This window comes from Psammomys obesus, unplaced genomic scaffold (assembly GCF_907164565.1).
Source record: "Psammomys obesus unplaced genomic scaffold, mPsaObe1.curated_primary_1811, whole genome shotgun sequence".
Classification (NCBI taxonomy): domain Eukaryota; kingdom Metazoa; phylum Chordata; class Mammalia; order Rodentia; family Muridae; genus Psammomys; species Psammomys obesus.
Genome location: NW_026596125.1, coordinates 11,241,035 through 11,268,414, shown reverse-complemented (window position 1 = coordinate 11,268,414; position 27,380 = coordinate 11,241,035).

The following is a 27,380-nucleotide window of genomic DNA, read 5'->3' as shown; positions in this document are numbered from 1 at the left end:
TGCAGATTTCAAACAGAAGAATTCAATAAAAATATAAATATGTGTACATCGCCATTCATTTGAAAATTTTCTATTATTTCTCTATGGATCTGAAGCACCATCTGTTTTATTTTCCTTTAGCATTTTTTTTCTTCTATATACATTTTATTTTATTTTTTTAATTTTTTATTAATTACACTTTATTCATTTTGTATCTTCCCATAAGCCCCTCTCTCCTCCCCTCCCGATCCCACCCTCCCTCCCCTTTCTGCATGCATGCCACTCCCCAAATCCTTTAGCATTTTTTAATGGCACACATTTTACACTAAAATCTATTATTTTTTATTTAAACTATATGTTTTCTGTTTTTATTCAAAAGTATAATTAGATACATATTATCAATTAACAAGATTCCATTTGAAATGGTAATTTCTTATGATGTGTTTCAATATCTACAACTGTAGCTTGTTTCACTATAAATAAGTATTTTGCTTTGTATTGCCTGTTGAGTCTCATGGATCTATAAATTAATAACAATTTCAACAAATAGTATTAATTTCTTTTTTTTAGCTTTTTTTTTCTTTTTTTTATTATTATTTTTTTCTTTTTAGTTACATTTTGTTAACTCTGTGTCCCAGCTGTATCCCGCTCCCTCATTCCCTCCCCAACCCCACACTCCCTCCCTGGTCTCCTCCCTGCCCCTTTCCAAGTCCACTGATAGGGGAGGACCTCCTCCCCTTTCATCTGACCCTGTTTTATCAGGTATCTTCAGGGCTGGCTGCAAAGTCCTCCTCTGTGGCCTAACAGACTGCTCCTCCCCTGGGGGGGGGAGTCAAACAGCCTGCCCTTGAGATCCTGTTAGAAATAGTCCGTGTTCCCCTTACTTTGGAAAACTACTTGGTTACTGAGCTACCATGGGCCACATCCGAGCAGAAATTCTAGGTTATATCCATAGATGGTCCTTGGTTGAGTGTCAGTCTCAGAAAAGACCCTGTGCCCGGATATGTTTGGTCCTTGTAGAGCTCCTATCCTTTCCATATCATACTAACTTCCCTTCTTTCATATGATTCCCTGCACTCTGCCGAGGGTTTGGTTATGAGTCTTAGTGTCTGCTTTGAAACACTGCTAGGTAGAGTCTTTCAGATGCCTTTTGTGGTAGACTCCTGTCATAAGTTCAATGCACATCCCATTTGTCTTTCTAAATGAGGATTAATCACCTTCGCCTGTGTCCACTTTCTTGATTATCTTCTTTAGGTGTATAGATTTCATTATGTTTATCATATCTTGTAGGTCTATATAAGCGAGTATATACAAAGTTTGTCTTTCTCCTTCTGGGATACTTCGCTCAGAATGATCTTTTCTAGATCCCACCACTTGCCTGCAAATTTCATGATTTCCTCCTTTTTGATTGCTGAGTAGTATTCCATTGTGTAAAAATACCACAATTTCTGTATCCATTCCTCCGTTGATGGACATCTGGGTTGTTTCCAAGTTCTGGCTATTACAAATAAAGCTGCTACGAACATGGTTGAACAAATGTCCTTGTTGTGTATTTGAGCAAATTTTGGGTATATCCTAGGAGTGGTATAGCTGGGTCTTGAGGTAGCACTACTCCTAGTTGTCTGAGAAAGGGCCAGATTGACTTCCAAAGTGGTTGAACCAGTTTACATTCCCACCAGCAATGGAGGAGGGTTCCCTTTTCTCCACAACCTCTCCAGCATGTGCTATCACTTGAGTTTTTCATCTTGGCCATTCTGATGGGTGTAAGGTGAAATCTCAGGGTCGTTTTGATTTGCATTTCCCTAATGGCTAATGAGGTTGAGCATTTCTTTAAGTGTTTCTCTGCCATTCGATGTTCCTCTTTCGAGAATTCTCTGTTTAGCTCTGTTCCCCATTTTTTAAGTGGATTACTTGGTTTGTTGCTTTTCTGCTTCTTTAGTTCTTTATATATACTGGATATTAGCCCTCTGTCAGATAAAGGGTTGGTGAAGATTCTTTCCCAATCTGTAGGCTGTCTATTTGTTTTGATGACAGTGTCTTTTGCTTTACAGAAGCTTTTCAGTTTCATGAGGTCCCACTTATTGATTGTTGCTCTTAGAGCCTGTGCTGTTGGTGTTCTGTTCAGGAAGTTGTCTCCTGTGCCAATGAGTTCTAGGCTGTTACCTACTTTTTTTTCCAACTGATTTAGAGTATCTGGTTTTATGTTGAGGTCCTTGTTCCACTTGGACTTTAGTTTTGTGCAGGGTGATAAATATGGATCCAACACCCTTCACAATAGCCACTAATAACATAAAGTACCTTGGTGTGACTCTAACCAAGCAAGTGAAAGACCTGTTTGAGAAAAACTTCAAGTCTTTGAAGAAAGAAATTGAAGAAGATCTCAGAAGATGGATAGATCTCCCGTGCTCATGGATTGGTAGGATTAACATTGTGAAAATGGCCATCCTGCCAAAAGCAATCTACAGATTCAATGCAATTCCCATCAAAATACCAACTCAATTCTTTACAGACCTTGAAAAAAAGATTCTCAGCTTCATATGGAGAAACAAAACACCCAGAATCTCCAAAACGATCCTGTACAACAACAGATCATCTGGAGGTATCTCCATTCCCGATCTCAAGCTGTACTACAGGGCAACAGTAATAAAAACTGCATGGTATTGGCATAGAAACAGAAAGGAGGATCAATGGAATCGCATAGAAGACCCAGAAATAAATCCACACACCTATGAATACTCAATATTTGACAAAGAAGCCAAATCCATTCAATGGAAAAAAGACAGCATCTTCAACAAATGGTGCTGGACCAACTGGATGTCTACATGCAGAAAAATAGTATTAATTTCAATTAATTATTCTTTGAAGTTTTCTTTTTTGGTCCAGTTTATAAGAGTCTTTTTTCTGACAATTATTTCATGAACAATGAAAAACTTGATATTTTTCTTTATATCTTTGAAGCTCTTTTCATTCTAAATACAACCTTATTATGTTCTCTGCTCTTTGTATGAAATGGATTTTATATCCCCCAAATTGACTGGATCTTTTTCCCATCTATAACCCATTTTTAAAGTAGTGATTGTCTTTTCTTGTTAGTAGTGTTTCAATAGCACAGTATCTCCTTATTTTACACATTGTTTTATTTTCTCTGTGAAGAGATGTAGAGAGCATTCGCTGAATGAGAACTTAAATCTGTCTTAGGTGTGTTTCTTTTTTTTAACTTTTATTAATTTTGTATCCCCCCCATAAGCCCCTCTCTCCTCCCCTTCCGGTCCCACCCTCCCCCTCTTTCTGTAATGTCTATCTTTGTGTCTTAGGTGTGTTTCTTGTATGCAACAGATTGTTGGGTTTTGTTTACGTATCCATTCTGTTAATCTGTGTCTTTTTATTGAAGAGTTGAGTCCATTGAATGACTGGGAACATAAATTATCATTTGGAAATTTTTTAGTTTCTAAGTTGTTACAAAGTATCCTGAGAACAGAAAGATTACTTCTTTGTAAGAGCTACTTATAAAAGTTTGCAAATTTGGATGACTATAATGTTCATAAAGAAGCCTTTTAAAAATGTGTATGGGCATTTTCTTGGCATGAAGCGTTTTTATCTCTTCCTTTGCTATAAAAAGAAAATAACAAAGCCTACTCTAAGAATCATACCTTGAAAAAAATTCTGAGCTCTTATATAATTAAAATATGCCATGAGAACTGACTTTCCTGATCAGAATATATATATATATGTGTGTGTGTGTGTGTGTGTGTGTGTGTGTGTGTGTGTGTAATTGGTGCTCACTGTGTACTTTCCATGAGCAATGTCAGTAATCGTAGGTGGGCAGAGAGATCCCACATCCTCTAAATTAATGGGTTGCTCGTGACTGTTTGCAGTTTTTCCCTGTACAGTAATTATTTGAATTTTACATGTAATGATAAAATGGAGAAAATTTTAACAGAGTTGGTTTTTTCTTTTTTTCAGACATAGGTTATAATTACAGAATTTCTTGTTGACAATCCTGGGCAGGAGAATCCTGACACTGAACAATAAAATAGAAATTAAAGAATAATTTTGGTTTTATATAAAGCATATTTCATATTTGCCTATAGTTAGAGTTTAGAAGTAGCTAACTATGTCCTTACAAGAACACAGAGAAAGATGAGACTGTTGAATATTTATCTTTAAGGTGAACATGTGGTACTTAATGCTAAGGAAAATCAAGTTATTTGTTACCAAGGATAAAACTTGAGCTGAGGTAGGCAGCTCCTTACTTCCTTTATAATCTTCCTTTTTGCTATCAATACTCAGTTGAAACAGGGGTAGATATAAGCTTGAATATTTATATTATCATATTAGTAAAGGGTAAATATTGATTACACTTAGACACTTTGTTAAAGTCATGATTAAAATTGTTACATTTTATAAGTGACAGTAATTTCCTTCAAAATGATGGAAAAACATTCTTAATTTTTCCTAACTTTTTCTGACTAATGCTTTTTAGGTCCCTAAGGTTTTAGTTGAAGGGCCAGTCTAAAACAGTTTGTAATTGTACAGTTCTTTTCTCCTTTAAGGAATAAGCATAGAATCCTTCAGTGACACATGTGTTACTAACTATTGTTTTATATATGGCTGTGTGTAATAACATACAAGTATAATGGGCAAAGAAAAGCACTCTACTCATAGTCTTAGTAACTGCAATCTGCTGTGCCTGCTCTAAGGACCAAACAACTTCTGCCTGAACGTCTGTAGTTAAACACTATGCTAAGGATACAATTTTTTATTTTCAGTCTTGCAAGATTGCTTTCTTTCAGCTTGTTTATAATCATATTCTCTACCTAAAGAAAATAAGGGTCAAAGAGAATGGGGACATGCTATCACTATATATATATAATATATATATATTATATATTATATATATATTTAAAAATATAAATATATATATATAAATATATATGAAGGCACATCCAGAAACACACATATAATTACAAATTATATAGTTTTGAGGATTGGCCAATACTGCCCAAATAAAATAAAGCTTCCCTTAATAGGAAAATACAGGAAGACACATTTTACATAGGCAATAAATAGTGCCTAGCTGAATTTCTTTGGCATGCTTACTATAAACTCTATGCTGATGGACTCTGCTGAGGAGAAGATTTAACTCGTGAAACAATAAGCACTCATCCACATCTGTTTATCTGTTCTTCCAGCAAACATGAACTGGGTAGATGGAATAGGGGAGGTGTGCAGAGCAGAGTAAGATTGAGCTACCTTTGACTATGCCATGGTTAAGTAAAGGTAAATGAATGGTTAGTTAGCAATGAGAAGTGGGCTATGAGAGGGCTAAGCTGCTGCTAAGGGGAACGGAGGAGAGTCAGCAACAGGGAACCTTTCCAGATGAGCTGACACTCTAGAAAGGTAACTTTAAAGGTCATGTCTGCCCAATTTATTCTAGAAAATTACAGATGTGAGGCCATTCATTCACTGCATAACTATGAACAAACTGCTTTTTGTTTCTAAGCCTTATCTCTTCTCATTTATAAAATGCTAATAAATTAACAATGCTGTTATGGAGCTAAATGCCTAATAGAAATAAGGCTGCTGGACAATGTGTGTAGAACATAATGGCAAATAATGGGTATTTCATGATTTTTTTTTTTTACTGAATTATTTAATGCAGGTCACAGATGCTATTATCCTTATTTTATGAGGGTACAAATTGAAGCACAAAAATTGCATAGCCATTGTGTGACAGATACAGGTTTCTGATTGTAAGCATCTGAATATAGACCCAGAAAGCATGATACCTTTTTCTACTTTGAGCATTTGAAATATTAAAACACCTGAGCATTGGTTATCCTACACTGTTTCTATGCCAAGGTACATGCTCTTTACCCTCTAGCCTTCTTGTATGAAGAGTATTATTCTTGTATTATATTCTTCTGTGTAGCAAGGTAATTAGACACTGTCTGTCTGAAAGACACCATAGTAGACAGTAGGAAATACGTAACCAATTAAACAGTATTATCTTTTAGTCATGAACTACATGATGTGTAGTTCACATACTACTTCTACAATGTATGATTCTTTCTATAGATATATAGTTATCTATCAAAAATATTTGTATCTTGTAAATTTTCACAAAGAATTTGAAGGAATATAAGTAAAATAAACCAAAAGCAAAACAGAGTTTCTCAAATCAAAACTATATAAAAAAAATAGCTGAACAAGAAGCTGGTTAGAAGGCCCAGTAAATAAACTGATTACTGCACAGCCATGAGGACCTGACATTGTAATGCCAGATTCGTGGGACTCTCAGAGACCACCAGGAGACAACTCGATACAATAGCAAGAGAGCTTTATTATGAGAGCAATCAAACTCTGGACCCAAGTCTCACTGACGCAGCAGTAGAGAAGTGGGACCCTGAGCTCTGAGTGAACAGGATTTTTAAAGAAAGAGTCTGTGATCAGGAGGTTTCCATGGCAGCAAGTAGGGGGGGCAAAAGCCTTGGTGTTACAGAATTGGGTAAAGTTTAGCAGGGCGGGGTGACCTTTTCTGAAGCACAAAATTCCAATGGCTAAGGCATATAATCACAATGGCTATTTTTCTAAACCACATCTGAAACATTGGAGAGAATTTTCCCACCTGATTTCCAAGAAATTCCCATTGATTATTGCCAGGAAGTTTGTCTCTATTTTCTATGAAGCATTTATTCTGTATTATTTCTTTAAGGCTGTTGCTAGGAGAGTTAACTTTGTTTTCTGCCAAGTGCACGTTCTGTGATATTTCCTGGTACCTGAATTCATCTCCCAGTCAAGATGGCTCTTTACTCAGACTAACTATACTTAGGCTAACTTAAACTCTTCAACATGATACCAAGAACCCATGTAAAACCATGGCATGTTGGTACCTGATGGCAGGGCACTGACTGGGAGAGGCATATGCACATGCCTGGGACACACTACCAGTCAACCTCATAATACTAGAAAGCTCCATGCCAGTAACAGACCTTGTCCACAAAAAAAATAAACACAGCTCTAAGAAATGACACCAAAACTTTATTTCTTGTCCCCAAATACATAGCTGTAGACTAATACACACACCTGCTCATATACATGGCACCTATACAGACATGAACACATATGCAAACAAGTGAACAAAAATGAAACCAATGATATTATAGAAACTAAGGAAAAGAGAAAATAAAAGAAAAATCAGGAGTTGCTGCAGTCTTACATGATTTTTAACTAGTGCAAAAGTGGCACTTTGGATTGGATTTGACGTGGAACACATAGCTGATACTACTAAAGTTTTGGATAATCTAAGAAATGATAGGTAGTGGACCTTGGGGAAAGTCTGTAGATGAAGTTTAATTTTTCAGCATGGCTCCTTTGGCAAGGAATCACACCCAAAGACGTTCTAGGTCTATGTAATCTGGCTAGGATACAGATGGAACCTTAGTACACTCCTTTAATACTAAGCAATAAAGCTCTGGCTAGAATACAGACGTGCTTTTGTACACCCCTTTAATCCCAAACTATGATATGATTAGTTTACAGAAGGAAGCATCAGTGTTTGAAAGTGACATCTAATTGAGGGGCAGAGAAAGTTTTGACAGAATGAGTCAGAGATAAGATACCCCAACTCTCCTGAGAACAGCACAAGAAAGAGAGGCCAAAGGGAGCAGCCTCTTTGAGCAGCACAAAGGGAGAAGAAGAAGGTAATAGTAGTAATAGTGCTACTAGAAGCAGCAGTAGAAAATGTATGGAGTGAGTAGTGCGTGTGTGTGTACGTGTTTATGTGTATGTATGTGTGTACATGCCTGCGTGGCAGTTTTACCAGGACAATCTTCCAGAGACAAGCTAGACATAAGCAAGGATAGAAGGAGCCAGAGAGTAAGAAGGAGCCAGAAGATGAGAACATATCGTCAAAGATAGTTAGGTCCCGAAGAACAATTCAGTCAGAAGCTGAGAGAGGCTGGTTAGAATCAGTCAGCTTGGAGAGGAGTCTGGGCCAGAAGAGCTGAGTTAAAGCAGCCAGCCAGAGTTCAGAAAGAACTAGAAATGGTGAGCAAATTCAGCAGCAAGTCTCAGAAGCTGAAACAGTCTAGGCTTAGGTTAAGAGAAAGAGGCTGGAAGCCTTGAAGGTTCTGGTTACAGAATTTAGATTTTATGGAGGCTAGAAGCTTGTAGACCTAGGCCTCACAATAGCTAGAACAGAGAAAGAGAAAGAAACACTGTGGCCTCAGCCAAACCCTTACATTGGTACAGCTTGGGTAGAGCCCTCATCTTATTTCCTGCACCGAGGAAATAAAAATTACATTTACATCTGGTCGCCAACATTTACAAAATCCTACTACAATTATTCTGTCAAAGGAAGATACCAATCATACCGTTGTACCTCGATCAGTTTATTATTCAATCCTTATCAGAGAAGCTTCCTGAAATAGACAGTAATTAGCACAGAAATCCATAACTGGACAATGTGGAAAGAGTAAGAGGCTTTGGAGTAATCAGCAATAAATGAGATGTCCTTATCAAAGTCCTTCCTTCAAGGTTCAGAGATATATGAGGGAGATATAGCAGAAAGATTGTCAAGGCCTGTGTTGAGTGATGACACCAAGGAAACATCATCCTTAGGACACAATAAGACTGAGGCACATAGGAGCTCATAGACTACGGCAGCATGCACGTGTTCAACCAGAAAAAAAATCTCAGTACTGAGAAGAGTAAGTGGATATCAGGTCCCACTCTTAACCAAGATGATATTTGCAGTTGATACCTGCAAAAAGAGAAAATTAGAACGGGAAAATTAGTCAGGTAGAGTAACCACACTGCATGGCAAGCCCCATGGCCAGCAACACATGGCAACAGAAAACAGGTTAAGTTTTAAAACAGTCCTGGGTGTTTTGGATGTGTTTCTTAGTTACATAGGTGTGTATTCCTGCCTAAAGTTTTGAATAGGGTGGCAAAACTGCCACACCCTTATTTGGAAAGGGCTGGAGTGTTTTAGAAGCAATCTCATTTGGGAACCCATGACCAAGAAAAGAGTCAGAGGATGCGTATTTACACCGAAACACAGAAAAACACACAGAGACACACACACACACACACACAAAAAAAAAAAAAAAAAAAAAAAACACACAGAATCTTTAGGTGCTGTACAGACTCTAGCTTCACTTACTTGCTTACTTACTTATTTTGACCTGAGGACCTTATTTTAAGATCACTTTCCCCTGGTATGGCTGCCTTGCTAGGCCAGAGAGGAAGAACATGCACTCAGTCCTGATCAGATGTGAAATGCTGGGATAGGTTGTTGGTGGTGATGGGACTCCCCTTTTCTGAGGAGTAGAAAAGGGAGAGGAGCAATGATGGAGGAGGATGGGACTAGGCGGAGAGAGGGGAGGGAGTCATGATCCAGACGTAAAGTGAATGCATAAGTACACAAGCAAACAGATACCATTGGCAGTCTCCTAGCAGCCTCTGGCCTGGTGAGCTGCATGTGAATGGCAGTCAACCTGGTTTAGGAAAAGAAAAATGTCAGTTGAAGGTCTTAGTGAAACTGGTGTGTTGCTGTGGGTACCCAGGGTGAGTGATGTTGAAACTGGAAACCATCTTTAAATTGAAGAGGGACTGAGGAGAGCTTGCAATTCATCTACAGGGTGGGATCCCATTGCCCTCCTTCACTCCATTCCAGCCTTCATTTTGTCTACCCACCATTTCTTGTATCTCTATCTCCTCACTTAAATGTTCTCTTAACTTTACTAACCTTTCCTAAGTGCCTTTGGTTTAGTGTAGTTTTCCAAGTAGGTCAATCTTTTCCCTCCTGCTCTGAGACAGCCCTGACAATCCCATCACAGCATGCCTCTGTTCAAAGAAGTGCATCAATAGTGAACTTTTTGTGTGTGTGGCTCCTCAAATGCAGGTAGCTCCCTCCCTATCCAAATCTCACTCTTCCCTCTCTGCACAACATCCATATATTCTGGTGGGCCACCATTTTGGTGTAGACCTCAGTACTGTGATTATTTCCTCAAATTACAGCACAGATAGTAGTGCTATTTTGGTAAACCTCATTAACTTATTTGTATGTTTGTGACTTTATAAATGCCCACCTGTTCTATTTAGATACATATAAAGTGGAAAATTCTCAAATTAACATCCATGAAGACAAAAGACCTTCTCTGAACTGACAAATACGTCTCTATAATGTTGTAACATTCAATATGTGCCTTAATGAATAATTTCAGAGGCAGGGATATACAAAAGACAATGACAGTAACAATCAGTTTTTGACCATGTTTTTTTCTATACTTTTCAGTTACCATGTTTTAGTTAAATGCAGGAATGATATCATGTGGGGGCTCTCTAACACTCATGGTTGTATAACTCGATACAGAAATAAACTGTGCTTAACAGTGGTTTCACTGCTTGTTGGAGTAGTAGCAAAATAAAATACAATCTCCTTTCTTGAACATGCTGTAGTCCTTTGGAATCATACAGAGAAACTAGCTGTAGCATGATACAGCACAACACAAAACACCTAACCTAAGTAGTACTGTTCTCATAAAGTATAACCAAATTGTTATGGCGTAGATACAAATGTGAAGATTAATTATTGCCAAGAGTGTGAACTGCAATATTACCGGGTAGATCCCATTTTCAGAACACAGCAGGATGAGTTGGCATTTGCTGGGTGAACAAACAGGAACAGGCATCACACATCAAAGGAACAGTAAGTTCAGAAAGACAGGGAGTCATAAAAAGGTAATATTACATGCTCTGAGAAAGGTGAAAATTACAGCTTGCCCGAAGCCCAGAGGCCTATGGGAAATTACAATATAAGGAAATGAAGCTAGAGAAGTAGTTTTGGGCCAAGTGGTAAAAAGATTTATGCCTCAAATAAAGACGATGATCTTGTACAAGTCAGTTTGTGTTACCAGGGGAGCCACATAACCAATTTTTTTTAAGGTAATGGAAGCAGAGTTGCCAGTCATTGAGTGCTTCCTAAATCCCCTATCCTTTCTTCATAGGCGCTACACTGTTGTAATCTCATAAAATTAATTCTCCAGAACCGCACTATGAAGTAGAGAACATGAATCTCATTTTACAAGTGACCAATCTAAGCCCGATAGAAGTTAGGAAAGTTACTCCTTTTCCCAGGTCTCATAGGCACTGAGTTATCCTCTGGGTAAGAGTGCTAAATTTTCATCAGGGGACAGAAGCAAGTCTTCAGAAGCAGAGTGACTGGGCTATAAAATTTGAAGATTTAAAGAAATACTCATTGTCAAGGTCTTTCAAGCATGAACTCTAAACTCACACTACCTCATATACCTAGTTCTCTCTATGCCATCTTATCAGCTAATGACAAACTTGATTCATAATATTTTTACTTTTTAAAAGTTTTGTCAAATGATTTTTCTCTAATCCCAGATATTTTCAGTTTTCACCCCTTGACTCTCAGATCTTTATAGTCTTACAAAGGTTCTTCTAATTTTCTACCAGAAACGTAATGATTTTCACATTTTAATGGGTCTGTCAATCTTAAAATCCAAGTCCAAGTGTGATGAAGTCTTAAGTAGGTGGAAACTTTATGTTGTTCTGGAACAAGGCTTTTGAGGTGTGATTAAGATTAGATAAGGTCACATGGAGGCAGCAAAAATGAATATTGATGTTTTTAAGATTAGAGGAAAACTAGAGGTTTCACATGTCCTCCCTATGTCTTGTCCTATGTTGTTCTTCACTGACTTGGGCCTTCACTGCCTGGAGTTCCGTGACTTTAGACAAGATTCAGATCTAAAATATCAGCACTTTCCTGTTATTCAGCACTCTGACAGCTGTGACATTGTATTATTAGCAATGAAAAGTGAGATAATCGAATGGAATTTCACTGAAAATAAAATTTTGTTAAACTGACCAACTGCACATATTAAATAGAGAAGAAATATTGTGTCTGATAGGAAAGATTTTTTTAGATTGTATTTATTATTATTATTGTTGTTATTATTATTGATTACACTTTATTCATTTTGAATCTTCCCATAAGCCCCTCCCTCCTCCCCTCCCGATCCCACCCTACCTCCCCTTTCTTCATGCATGCTCCTCCCCATGTCCACTGATATGGGAGGTCCTCCTTTCCTTCCTTCTGATCTTAGTCTATCAGATCACATCAGGAATGGCTGCATTGTCTTCTTGTTAGGAAAGATTTTAAAACAGCATACAGTCTCAGGTCTGTCTGCAAGGCTGAGACTAAAAAAATAAATAAATAGTATCTATAGCAAACTATTTCAACTATGAGGAAAAATTGTGAAGTATAATTATATAATCTTAGATATTTAAATGTTTTTTAATTTAATCATATATATTTATTACAGTTTATTCACTTTGTATTCCTGCTGAATCCCCTTCCATCATCTCCTCCCAGTCCCACCAAACTTCCTTCTTCTTCTACTATGCCCTTTCCTTAGTACCCTGATGGAAGAAGACCTCCTCCCCTTTTATCTGACTCTAGCTTATCAGGTCTCATCAGGAGTGGCTGCATCATCTTCCTCTGTGGCCTGGCAAGGCTGCACCCCCCCAGGCGGAGATGATCAAAGAGCCAGCCACTGAGTTCATGTCAGAGACAGCCCCTGTGCCCCTTACTAGGAAACCCACTTGGAAAGTGAGCAGCCAATGGGCTTCCTCTGAACAGGGGTCTAGGTCCTCTCCATGCATGGTCCTTGGTTGATTCATCAGTATCTGAAGGACCTCAGGCCCAGATTTTTGTTTCTGTTGGTCTCCTTGTGGAGCACTAGTCTTCTCCAGGTCTTTCTATAACGCCTTTCTTCCATAAGATCCTCTGCACTCTGCAGAAAGTTTAGTTATAAGTCTCAGCATCTGGTTCCATACCCTGATAGGTAGAGTCTTTCAGAGGCAGTCTGTGGTAGGCTGCTGTCCTGTTCCCTGTCTTCTGCTTCTAATGTCTATCCTGTTTGCCCTTCTGAATGAGGATTAAGCCTCTTCCCTATGGTCTTCCTTGTTGTTTAGCTTCTTTAGGACTATAGATTTTAGTATGTTCATCCTATACTAAATAGCTAATATCCACTTATAAGTGAGTATAAACCACATACGTCTTCCTGCTTCTGGGTTACCTTACTCAGGATTATCTTTTCTAGTTCTATCTATTTGCCTACAAATTTGATGATTTCCTTATTTTTAATTGCTGAGTAGTATTCCATTGTGTAAATGAACCAAACTCTCTGTATCCATTCCTCTATTGAGGGACATCTGGTTTATTTCCAAATTCTGGCTATTACAAATAAAGCTGCTATGAATATAGTGAGCAAATGTCCTTATTGAATGGTAAGACATCTTTGGGAACATGCCTTGAAGTGGTATAGCTGAATCTTGAGGTAGAACTATTCCTAATTTTCTTGAGGTAGCACCAGATTGATTTCCAAAGTGGAAACACAAGTTTACATTCCCACCACGAATGAAAGAGGGCTCCCCTTTCTCCACATCCTCTCCAGCATGCATCATCCCTTGAGTTTTGATCTCTGCCATTCTGAGGGATGTGAGGTAAAGTCTCAAGGTCATGTTGATTTGCATTTCCCAAATGACTAAAGATGCTGAACATTTCTTTAAGTGTTCTTCTGCCATTTGATATTCCTCTGTTGAGAATTCTCTGTTTAACTCTGTACCTCATTTTTTAATTGGATTACTTGGTTTGTTGGTGTTTAAACTCTTCAGGTTTTTTTTAGAGTTTTTTTTTTAATTTTTATTATTAGTTACATTTTATTAACTCTGTATCCCAGCTGAATCCCACTCCCTCATTCCCTCCCAATCTCCCCCTCCCTCCCTCATCTCCTCCCTGCCCTGTTCCAAGTCCACTGATTGGGAAGGACCTCCTCCCCTTTTGTCTGGCCCTATTTTATGAGGTATCTTCAGGACTGGCTGCAAATTCCTCTTCTGTGGCCTAGCAGGACTGCTCCTCCCTTGGGGGATGGGGAGGTCAAAGAGCCTGCCATTGAGTTCCTGTCAGAAATAGTCCCTTTTCCTCCTACTATGGGAAACCAATTGGTTACTGAGCTACCATGGGCTATCTCTGAACAGAAGTTCTAGGTTATATACATACATGGTCCTTCTGGATATTAGCCTTCTGTCGGATGTAGGGTTGGTGAAGATCTTTTCCCAGTCTGTAGACTGTCGTTTTATTCTGATGACAGCGTCCTTTGCTGTTTAGAATCTTCACAGTCTCATGAGGTCCAATTTATTAATTGTTGATCTTAGAGCCTGTGCTCTTGGTATTTTGTTCAGGAAGTTGTCTCCTGTGCCAATGAGTTCAACACTCTTCCCCACTTTTTCTTCTAAAATATTTAGTGTGTCTGGTTTTATGTTGAGGTCTTTGATCCACTTGAACTTTAACTTTGCACAGGTTGAGAAATATGAGTCTATTTGCATTTTTCTACATGTAGGCATCCAGTTAGACCAGCACCATTTGTTGAAGATCCTGTCTTTTCGCCATTGTATGGTTTTGGTGTCTTTGTCAAAAATTAAGTTTCCATAAGTGTGTGGGTTTATTTCTGGGTCTTCTATTCAATTCAATTGATCCACCATTCTGTTTCTATACCAGTACCATGCCGTTTTTATAACTTTTTCTCTATAATACAGCTTGCGATCGGGATGGAGATACCTCCAGAAGATGCTTTATTGTACAAGATTGGTTTAGCTATTCTGTTTTTTTTTTTTTCTTATATGAAATTGAAAATTGTTCTGTCAATGTCTGTAAAAAAAATGTGTTGGTGTTTGATTAGAATTGCATTGAATCTGAATAGATTGCTTTTGGTAGGATGGCCATTTTCACTATTTTAATCCTACCGATCCATGAACATGGGAGATCCTTCCATCTTCTTCAGAGACTTGAAGTTTTTTCAAACAGGTCTTTCACTTGTTTGGTTAGAGTCACACTAAGGTACTTTATGTTATTAGTGGCTATTGTGAAGGGTGTTGTTTCCCTAATTTCTTTCTCAGCACGTTTTTAGTTTGTGTACATGAGGGCTTCATTTTTTTTTTTTTTTGTTAGTTTTGTATTCAGCAACTTTGCTGAAGGTGTTTATCAGCTGAAGGCATTCTCTGGTAGAATTTTTAGGGTCACTCTTGTATACTATCATATTATCTGCCAATAGTGATTTGTCACAAACTCTCAAATTGAAAAACAAGCTTTCAAAAAGCCCAGGTTGGATTAAAATAATCCTCATTTCCTTACCCCAGGTACCTTCCAGGGGAAAGAGAGCCCTCAGGTGTTTAAATTCTCCTTCTTTGGATTACAAATTTTCATACTAATTTAGAAATTATATGTTTCCAATTTTCAGTTAGGGTACATAGCTAAAGGACAGAAGTCAGCACAGAGGGTATCAACTAAATTTTGAAAGTTAAACTGGTACTTGATTCAGGGATAAAGTAGTATAATAATGAGAATTTAGTGAAGACTCTCCATAAATTTGAAGGAGAGCAGGGAGTGGGAAATAGATGGACTTAAAAGGAAGAAATGGTATAATTATTATACAATATAAAAAATAATGTCAATAATTTCTGAATAAAAACACCACAAGAGGGCTACCAACCTGAGAGTGGGGCCTTAGTATCTGTGGGGTTTAAGGAGGTTATCTCAGATGGGCTAGGGGAGGGAAGGGAGGAAGAAAGTGAAGTAATTCTATTTCAGTTAAAAATAAAAATACTTTTAAATCAAAGTAAGAGTCTGACTCTTCACAATCCTAAATTATGTATAGAAGAATAAATTCTAAGCAGTACATTATCAGATCACTTTGCATCATTTGATCCATCAGCTAGGATCCAGGAAGCTACATAAACAATAATTTATCTGCCAAATAGAGTTGCCTCTTTATGGCTTTTTATATAAAGTTGCAAAGGGGCTACCTTCCATTATCTCTACTCAATGTAACCAAGATCTCAGTGACACATATGGATAAAAATGAAGTTAACATGGTTAACTGACATCCCAGGAAGATTATGTATTATTGGAATTATAAAAATGATTTTTAAGAACAAAGTCATTTTAATTATCTCAATAGAATTTATAAAACATGAGTTTTAGAGACAGGACTGATCTTGTCTGTGCCAGGGTCCTGGAAAATATTGTCAGATTTGCAGTTCACTTGAACTGTTCTTCTCGTGGTTATAGTATATGACATAAAAATCAGGTCAGAGAAATGAGAAAAAAATGAGGGCAGAACGATGGTGTAGCAGGAAAGCACTGGTCACCCAAGCATGAGGACTGGAATAGGGTTTATCAAAGCCTACAGAAAGGCATGCCCTGCATTGTATCTGCAACCCAGTGCTCTCATCAGGAGACAGGAAGTGAGACAAGAAAGTTTCTCTAGAAGCTTGTGGGCCAGCTAACCTGATGTACACAGAGTTGAATAGCTAAAGACCCAGAAGTTGCCTCATGCAAACTTCCTTGTGCCCATTCCTTATATGCTTACAGAAAACCTACTTTCTTTGTCTAATGATATTTTGACATCTGTGTAAACTATCCCAGAGCAGTATAGTTCACCTGATTTTTGCTGTCCAGAGTTTTCAGTAAGATCTCTTGGGTAGGTATGTTCTACTACCTTTCCAGCCTTGATGCCCAAAGGAATGTCCATACACTCCACATAACTAATATTTTTGATATAAATTGCCTTATGAAAGTGGTACAGTGTGCCTCAGGGCCACAGATATACCTTAACTACAGGCAGACCAGTCATGGTTCCCAGAGCTCAGTTTGAGGAAGGAAGCAATAGCCACTTTGTCAACCAGCTTTTCTTGTTGGGTGTGCAGACTTGAGGGTAGTATGAAGAAGCCAGCTTTTCCTTCATAATCTTGATGTATTTTGGTTACCCAGTTATGTTATTAATATTCCTAATATGTTAACTAGAATGCCTGGAAACCACATGACTGTTTCTTTGTGTCTGTAAGAGAGAAATAATATTTAGAACCCTTCTTCATCTCTGTGTCTCCCAGTCTATTTCTCCCATGCCTGTCCCTCTGTAGCTTCAGAACTCTGTGGGTAGCCTTCACTGGCCATTTCTTTGGCCTGGCCTGTTTGATTTTAAAAATTGAGTTTATTCTCAAAAATGGCTATTAAAAACATTTTTAGAAAGAGCTATTAGTATTTCTATTTTACAGGCAAGAAATGAAAGTAAAATAATTTGTAGTCAAATTTCCAATAGCACATTTTTTTTTAAGTGTGGAGATGGGAATAGACTGTAAACCAAGGCAGAGACTAAAGCTGTAACTTAACCACAGAGTTTGCTGGTCCATTAATGATAGCTTATATCTACAGTGCCATTATGGAAAATAATTCATTTACCTATTACTCCATCTTGTTCCACACTGAAAAATATTGTTGGCTTTTGATTACTATAGTGTCTATGTGAAGTGTGTGTGTGTCTGTGTGTGTGTGTGTGTGTGTGTGTGTGTGTGTGTGAAATCTTTATACTCTGTTGTTTGTTGAAGGGCAGGGTCATAATATTTAATGAACAACATATCAAGATACCTCTTTGATGAAACTAAGCTTTGGTTTTAAAATACAATTTAAGATCTTTTGAAGAAAAATAAATACCTTATGCATAGGAACAGACATGAAAATATGCTTGATGCAAACACATGAGAAAAGAAGAGTAATGTGGAGAGTGTGGAAGACAGATGCCACCAGGAAGCAAGACTGACCTAGGATGCTAATCAAGGGATGGGTGGAGAACTAGGAGCAGGGAATAGCTGCTGTAGTGAATGGTGTGCTTAATATTCAGAGGCTGGGGAGGCTTGACTGATTCACCCTTGGGAGGAATGCATTAAATTGTTTTCTTCTGAAACAATTCAGGGCTCAGCAGTCGTTCATAAGATGGCCAAATTTTATTCATGAATTATAGCCCACCCTTTCTGAGAAAATTTCAAAGAAGGTTGTTGCAAAAGAATATGAAAGAGATTAAATCAAAATGTTCCTTAAAGAAGGTCAGGTAAGTGCTTGTAAATCTTCCTGAACTTCCCACATGAAAGAATATTTCAAACAATCTTTCTCCAAGTTTTCTTGTTCAAGGCACTATTGTTCTTTGTGAAAGAAAGGCTTGTGGGGATACAGAAGTTGGTTTTTCAATGTCTAGTTTTCAAGCCCTGTACAAAAACTGCCAGTGAGTTTATTCAGACTTGGTATTTCTGTGCACCAGGATTCATAAGCAAGGAAAGGGATCCATGTGAGATAATACATCATTATGTAGTAGGCACTCATCTACCCAGGGTAAAAACACAATCTGAGAATTTTAGCACATATAAGTAGCAATCTCTCTTCCTGGAGCTTTTCTTGCAAAGAAACCCCATTATTCTTTGGGACACCCAGGACACTTCAATTGCCTCTGGGAAAGAAAGAAAGAAAGAAAGAAAGAAAGAAAGAAAGAAAGAAAGAAAGAAAGAAAGAAAGAAAGAAAGAAAGAAAGAAAGAAAGAAAGAAAGAGGTAGGAAGGAAGGAAAGAAAGGAAGAAATGAAGAAAAGAAGGAAGATAGAAAGAGAAAAAAGAAAAAGAAAAAAAATGCCCCAAACAGTCTTTGAATTACTTTCATTATCTTTTTCTTTTTTTTTTTAATTTTATTTTTCTTTTTAGTTACATTTTGTTAACTCTGTGTCCCAGCTGTATCCCGCTCCCTCATTCCCTCCCCAACCCCACACTCCCTCCCTGGTCTCCTCCCTGCCCCTTTCCAAGTCCACTGATAGGGGAGGATCTCCTCCCCTCATTATCTTTTTCATCATTTCATTTTATAAATTTTATATTAGGGATTGTATGCTTTGGAGTGACCAAGTCCTTGAATTGGGCCGACTTTTTGATGGTGTCCCTTTATAGAAATAAATGAGAACTTTGATTTACTGTTCACACTCATTACTCATGCAGATTGGGTGTTTGTAGTTCAGCAAAATTCCACTTCCCTAACTCCAAGCATGAGCGCTGAGGGTTAGGATCATTTTAAAATCTAGAATGTGGCTCTATTAAGGAATTTACTAAAACTGTTTTATTCGTTTCTTTAGAAAGTGGAAAATATTCTTCAGAATTTCAAACAAAAAGTATTTTCAAGGCCCAGTGAAATGTAACCCTTGGGAGCAATAAAAAGGCTTTACTTTGGGGGTGGCAATGAAGCTTTCAAACTACAGCTTCCTTAATCCTGACAGATAAGAAGAGCTAAAATCTGTCAGCAGTGTAGGACAGCCTTTCCTTCATCAATCTCCTGCACATATCATGCTTGTAATCACCTACCTGGGAGCCCTATCCTAGATTTTATAATCTCATCCTAGATCTTAAAATCTCATATGATTTTAGTTTCCTTCTCCTAGTTTTCCAGGAGAAGGAAAATAGCAGTAAATTTTTGAGCCTTTGTATGAATCATTGTGATAGCTAGTGTACATGTGTTATCTAATTAAACTTTATAGCAAACTTATGGAATGACATTGTATTTTTTATATTTAATAATCTATTATATATAACTATACTAGTTTGTCAAGACTCATATTAATTAATTTTGCTACAATCATTCATATATTTGAATGTATATATTTGAAGCCATTTATTTGAAAAGTTCAACAACTCCTCAGCTTCCAGATACTCATGGCAAGTCAGCTAACAATGAAAAGTATTTGTAGATTTAGAATTAGAGGGACTGAGAGCAAATCTCAGTTCACCAATGTAATTTTCTGATGCTGAGTCTGTAACTTATCTCAACAGGAAACTCTGTTTTTTGAGGATAAGGAATGTGTAGGATTACAATGACTTTAAACTCTGGAGCTACCTGAGCTATCCAACAAGCTATGCTTGCTAAAATATATCAGATCATTTGGCAACAATGAACCGTTTCATTGTTTCATTTTGTGAGATGCTTAAACGCCTTCTAATTAACTGTATGACCCTGCTCACGGCTGGAGAGAGAGAGCTCTCTTCTAGCAACTGAGGTATGTGGGGAAACAAGCATCTAGAACGATAATCATATGGACCAAGAGGAAAGTTCATAGAGGGCTGGACTGAAAGAAAATACCTGAATTTGTAGCGCAGAGACAGGTGTGCAGATAACCTCTTATAATAGTCACTTTGTTTCTTTTACTACCTAATTTTTTTTAAGTCACAGTCATAAAATAAAATATGGGATGCTACAACATTTGGTTTGACTTCAAATATTTCACAAAGAAACCCATCCTGGGAGAATGCCATTATGTTTGTAGACAGTGGTCTTCCTCTGTGTCATTGCATCTGGAGTCACAATGAGTTCTCCCTCTGGATCATGAGAGGACAAGTTGTGTATGGCCACACCATTTTCTTCACATCACAAAAATATTTCAGAAAGGAAGATACTGAAACACTGCAGGAGTCTGGCAATCCCTATTCTATTTTAATCACAGATTCACAATGCCAAAGACCTATTTGCAGACCAGTTACTTTATTCATTAGGAGGTATTATAAATTCAAGCTGCTACAGCTAAAGACTTAAGAGCTTCTCTGGTTTCAAGGTTAAACATTGAGGTTAATTAAATTTGGATGAAAAACTGGTTAGAGGGCATCCCTAGAGACACCAGCTGACCCACACCAGCATCAATTCTTAATATATTTACAGTCACTCAGGTTTACCAGGTACCATACTCTGTGTTCAGAGATGCACATTGTTATTTAAAATCATGAGTAATATAATGTAATACGATTTCAATGAGCTGATCAAGGCACAGAGCTGGTACGTGGCCTAGACAAACTTTATGTTAAACTCATTGTCAGATCATCTCACATTTAATAACATATTTGTGGTATCTGTAATTAACCATCTAATTATGAGATACAGTCTCCATAAAATAACTAGTAGGGGTTAAGAAACTGTCTTAGCAATAAAGGTAAAACCTTTGACACATAAGCATAATAACCTGAGGTCCAAATCCCAGTAGCCAACTAAACACCAGACATAGTGAGTGGCATATATCTCTAACGCAACACAGAAGAAATATATGAAATTCCAAATCCATATTAACTACCAAAGTCAAAACCAGAAGATATGGATAACCAATGAAAGTGAACCTGCAGTTAAAAATCTTCACACAAACACAATCCCTGGATCAGATATATTCACAGTTGAAATCTATTAAACTTTCAAGGAAGATCCGATGTATACTTTTTAAGTTGTCCCACAAAAGAGAAAGGGATTGAACACCCCCAAATTCAGAAGCCAGTATTATCCTGATAGGTAAGTGAGGATAACACTCACAATATGAAAGGAAAAAGAGTATCCCTGCTGAACATCGATGCAAATTTTCTCAACAAAATACTTACAAACTGAATTCAGGAACATATTAAGAATGTGGAAGGTTGGACCAACATACACAAATCAGTAAGTATAATATACCATGTAAACAGACTTAAGAGCAGAAGTCACATTATCAGCTTAAAGTCATTTAACGAATTCAACATGACTTCGCATTAAACATCACTCAGACCTTAAGGATGGAGCATACCTCAAAAGAATGTAAGTTATGGAAAACAAAACTGTAGAGAACATCACACTAAGCAGAGGTAAAATGAGAATTTCCTTTAAAATCATGAATGAGACAAAGATGCTGACGATGGCCTCTATTTTTCAGGATAACCCTCATATATTAGCTATAATGATCAGACAAAAACCATAAACGTGAAAAATAGAAAGGAAGAAATCAAACTTTATTTCTTTCAGATGATATAGTTCTATGCTTAAAAGTTCATATAAACTGCTACTAAATTCTGAGATCTAATAAACACATTCAGTAAATTTGCAGAATGCAAATATCAATTAAAAAACAGAAAAGAACCTTTCAGAAGCCCTCTGTAGCAGGTTCCTAGGTTGTTTCCTGTTTTCTTCTTCTGATGTTCATCCTCTTTGCCTTTCAGGATAGGGATTGAGCGTCTTATTCAGGTTCCTTTCTCTTGATTAGTTTCTTTAGATGTACAGATTTTAGTAGGTTTATCCTGTTATATGTCTATATGAGTGAGTATATACTGTGTGTGTCTTTCTACTTCTGGGACAACTCACTCAGCATGATTCTTTCCAGGTCCCACAATTTACCTGTAAATTTCAAATTTCATGGTTTCCTCATTTTTCATTGCAGAGTAATACTCTATTGTGTCAATGTACCACAATTTCTGCCCTGCAGACTATCAAAGCAGACACTGAGACTTATGGCCAACTGTTGGGCAGAGTGCATGGAATATTATGTAAGAAGTGGGAAATAGTAAAAGCTGGAGAGGACATGAACCCCACAAGGAGAGCAACAGAATCAGAAAATTTGAACACAGGGGTCTTCCCAGAGACTCATACTCCAACCAAGTACCAGGCATGGAGATAACCTAGAACCCCCGAACAGATGTAGCCCATGGCAGTTTAGTGTCCAAGTGGGTTCCATAGTAATGGGAAGAGGGACTGCCTCTGACATAATCTGATTGGCCTGCTCTTTGATCACCTCCCCCTGAGGGGGGAGCAGCCTCACCAGGCCACAGAAGATGACAGTGCAGCCATTTCTGATGTGATCTGATAGACTAAGATCAGAAGGAAGGAGAGGAGGACCTCCCCTATCAGTGGACTTAGGGAGGGGCATGTGTGAAGAAGGGGGAGGGAGGGTGGTACCAGGAAGAGAGGAGGGAGAGGCTTATGGGGGATACAAGGTGAATAAAGTATAATTAATAAAATAAAATAAAATTTAAAAAAAAAACAGAAAAGAAGTGGGCCTTTACTGTGGAGAGTATATTTCACAAGGATTATTCTCTTACTGACCCCTCCTCAGCCACAAGAACCATGAGGAATCTTTCTTTGGATCATCAGCATGGGATTCTACTATGTATTGAATATGTTCCGATTTCTTGTGTTTTAGAAACTTAACTTTCCCTGCCACAGATGAGGTGAGGGTTTTTAAGCCATGAAAGTTCCACCCTCCGTGCCCCTTTCCAAGTCCACTGATAGGGGGGATCTCCTCCCCATTCATCCGATCCTGTAAGATGAGGGAGGGAGGGTGGGATTGGGAGGGAATGAGGGAGTGGGACACGGCTGGGATACAGAGTTAATAAAATGTAACTGATAAGAAAAAAAAAAGAATCAATATAAAAAAATGACAAAAATCCTACATGTGTGATAACACAATGATCTTGGAAGATCCTTGCTCTAAAATATTAAACCTCAAGCATGTTTATTATGGCAATAAAGACCAAGAAAATAAATTTCCAATGGTAGGTCAAAAAAAAAAAAAGAAAGAAAGTTCCACCCTCATGAATGAACTGATGATATCCCTGGAGTCGGTTCTTTCTGAAGTAATGAGTCTTTGCAAAAGTAGGTTTAGCTCCCAGTTACTCTTTGTGCATTCCCTGAGGTCACATGACACCCATCATAAAAAATGCCCTCAGTAGATTCCAATCTCCAGAATGGTGGATGAAACACATGAATGTTCATTTGAAATTTCACCTGTTGAGGCATTTTGTTATAGTGCAGCAACTAGAACAAAATAGCCTCCTATAGGTAAGGACCACAGATGTTGGGCCCTTCTAACTATGCAGACTCCTAGGAGTATCTCATGTAACATCTATTCCATCCTCATCCTATAGTGTTCCTTAGTCATTACTGAAAGCTGATGTATTTTCATTGCCTCACTGAACTCTTTCCAAGTAAAGCAGAAAAATGCGAGGTCTGTATGTTCTGGTTTCACCTGTCTTTAAGAGTAGATAATTTGTCTGATCAAAAAATCAAAAAAAAAAAAAAAAAAAAACCAAAACCAAACAAACAAAAATAACCCCATAAAAACAAAAACAAAGGCAAACTACATTTTGTTAACAAAATTAACTATTGTTATAATTAATGTTTTTGCAGTATTGTCATGAAAATTTGTAAACGTAGTATCAGTTGTTATTTTACAGTACAGCATCACAGTTCAGTGATTAGAACAGAGATTAGACAGGGTGCAAAGCATGAGATTTGTGATACATCAGAATCATTGATAGAGTTTACATGACTTTCATTCTGCCACAAACAGAGGATGGATTTTCCATTTTGTACACTTGTCTAATTCTTTATTTTAGACAAACTCTTAGAATTGGAGTTTCTAGTTCAAAGAGCATACATATGTCTTTCTCTAGAATATTGAAAGTGTTTTTGCTCTAAAAGAAGAGGTAATTAAACAAGCTCAATTCTTTAGAAAATACTAAGCCAAGCAAAATATGACATAATTTTGACACCAGTTGGTAAGAAATGCTGATGTCTTCAGTAAAATGTTTTTTTTTTGTTTTGTTTGTTTGTTTGTTTGTTTTGCCTTCACATCTGTGTGCCTTCACAAATGTGCCTTGGCCTCAAGGCCAAGATTTAGATAGAGACACTATAGCCAGTAGCCTGACTGACAGAAGGTAAGTTAGGCTTTAAAAGGGAAGATGATCCATCCTCATTTAAAAAGACAAATGGGATGTGCATTGAATGTATGACAGGAATCTACTGAAAAAGGCATCTGAAAGACTACCTACCAGTGTTTCAAAGCAGACACTAAGACTCATAACCAAACCCTCGGCAGAGTGCAGGGAATCATATGAAAGAAGGGGAGTTAGTATGATGGGGAAAGGATAGGAACCCTACAAGGACCAAATATATCTGGGCACAGGGTATTTTCTGAGACTGACACTCAACCAAGGACCATCTATGGATATAACCTAGAACTTCTGCTCGGATGTGGCCCATGGTAGCTCAGTAACCAAGTAGTTTTCCAAAGTAAGGGGAACCAGGACTATTTCTAACAGGATGTCAAGGGCAGGCTCTTTCACCTCCCCACCCCCCCAGGGGAGGAGCAGTCCTGTTAGGCCACAGAGGAGGACTTTGCAGCCAGCCCTGAAGATATGTGATAAAACAGGGTCAAATGAAAGGGGAGGAGGTCCTCCCCTATCAGTGGACTTGGAAAGGGGCAGGGAGGAGACCAGGGAGTGTGGGGTTGGGGAAGGAATGAGGGAGCAGGATACAGCTGGGATACAGAGTTAGCAAAATGTAACTAATAAGAAAAATAAAATTAAAGAAAAAAATCCAAAAAGAAAAAAAAAAAAAAAAAAAGAACGTTAGCAAATGCCAGAGACTGATTCCAACTGTGTTACAACACAGTGGGGTCAGGACCAGCACCACTAGGAAGGCTTGCACAGTGCTCAAGGCAGGAGACCCCTCCTACTATCAATTTTAGGGGGAGGCAGTCAACCTTCTCATCTAAAATGTCAGGAAGGATCACGACTAATTCTTTGGGCTTTTATCCTTCCCTAGCCACTCTTGTTTGTTTCCCCTTCTTTTCTGTTAAAAATGGCCTTTTTTGTGTTGATTTGCATTATAGTTGTCCTGTCTAGATTGCATTTTACATGGTTTAATCATTGATTCTTTAGGTGACTAACATTTCTGTTTTTTGAAGTTGTCATCAATATTTTAAACAGGCTCCAAATACCACTGAATCTAATACAAGCTGTGTTGCATGGCAGGGAGAATGTCATCCACTGTGCTATCATTATCTAGACCATTATAATTTAACACCCTACAGACGCTAATGATGATTTAAAATATTGTCACATGACAAAAACCTCTAACTTTTGGAATAACCCACCATTTATATTCAAGATGTAAGCATATAGTCTGTAATCTATTTTCAAACGCTCTGATAATTACATTGCTTTTGAACTCTCAGTGAGAGTTGCCTATACTTTTATACCAACAATCACATTCCTTGTGATGCATCTTCATAATTCTTAACTCTCCTCCCATGCACAATTAAGGGGCTGAATTTAGTACTTCTGCTTGTTTTCTTCAGCTTAATCATCGATGATTCTGCAAATTCTTATGTAACCATGACCAAGACTGATACAATGGTGAATCAACCTCACACTGAAATTCAGAAGAGGTCTTTCAAGAATTTGTTTCCCCCACCAGCTATGTTTTTATTTAAAAATAAAAGAAAAATGAGGTTATAGAAGCACAGGACAGAAATGTAAGGTTTCTGGAGAAAGGAAGACTTTGAAAGGTTTAGGAAAAAAGGAGTTGAGTCAACAAAAATTCATACTCTGTCTATACTCAAAACATAACTTATATATTTTTCTTTTTTAATTAATTAATTAATTAATTTTTATTATCAGTTACATTTTATTAACTCTGTATCCCAGCTGTATCCCACTCCCTCATTTCCTTCTAATCCCATCCTCCCTCCCTCATCTCCTCCTTACCCCTTTCTAAGTCCCTGATTGGGGAGGACCTCCTCCCCTTTCATCTGACCCTGTTTTATCAGGTATCTTCAGGACTGGCTGCAAAGCTCTCCTCTGTGGCCTAACAGTACTGCTCCTCCCTTGGGGGGTGGGGAGGTCAAAGAGCCTGCCATTGAGCTCCTGTCAGAAATAGTCCCTGTTTCCCTTACTATGGGAAACCAATTAGTTACTGAGCTACCATGGGCTACATCTGAGAAGAGGTTCTAAATTATACTTTTATACACCCTTTAAGAAAAAACAATTACAACAAGTTATAAAGGCAAGGATATTTAAGCACTTTGGTCAATGGAAAGTGAACTACCTTTTGGTTACTGAACAATTCCATTCCCAATTGCAATTCAACATTTCCATAGCACAAGAGACTCATTTTTTTCTTTCTGTTCAGCACAATTCTGAGGCAGTCCAAGTGGGTTGTGCATGAGTTATTTACAACAAGATCATGAAAGAACAACCATCTCCACTGGTATTTACTAACAAAAAGTGATTTTGTAAAATTCATGAATATCATATTAACTATTTAATTCTTATGCTTCGAACATTTTATTGATATTTTACCATTATGTATGTTACTTAACTACAATATAGCCATTTTATTATTTTCTTCTTCTTTGTTTTGAATGGGTATCTAAATATAAATTCACCACCACAGTTAGTAATGCTTGACTTTTTATTTTTTCTTTTAAATAGATTTTTGCATGATATAAAGGTCTTTAGAGAGTTTAATATCATAGTAAAATAATAAAAGTTTCATATTCCCCCTAAGATAATTTTAAACCATTTTAATGTGTTAAAATAATTTACATTATTTTAAGCATTAAATAATATAATACTTGAATAATGTAAACGATTTTAAATTATTTTAATTGATATTCTTATATTCTTGTTAATTTGATGAAGGAAATAATGTTTAGACACTGAACTTAAATCTTAGTTTTGTCTAAATTTTTTTTTACTATTAATTACACTTTATTCATTTTGTATTCCCCAATAAGCCCTTCCCTCCTCCCCTCCCTATCCCACCCTCTCTCCCGCTTCCTCGTGCATGCCCTTTCCCAAGTCCACTTGTAGGGGAAGTCCTGTTCTCTTTCCATCTGATATTAGTCTATCAGTTCACCTCAGGAGTGGCTGCATTGTCATCTT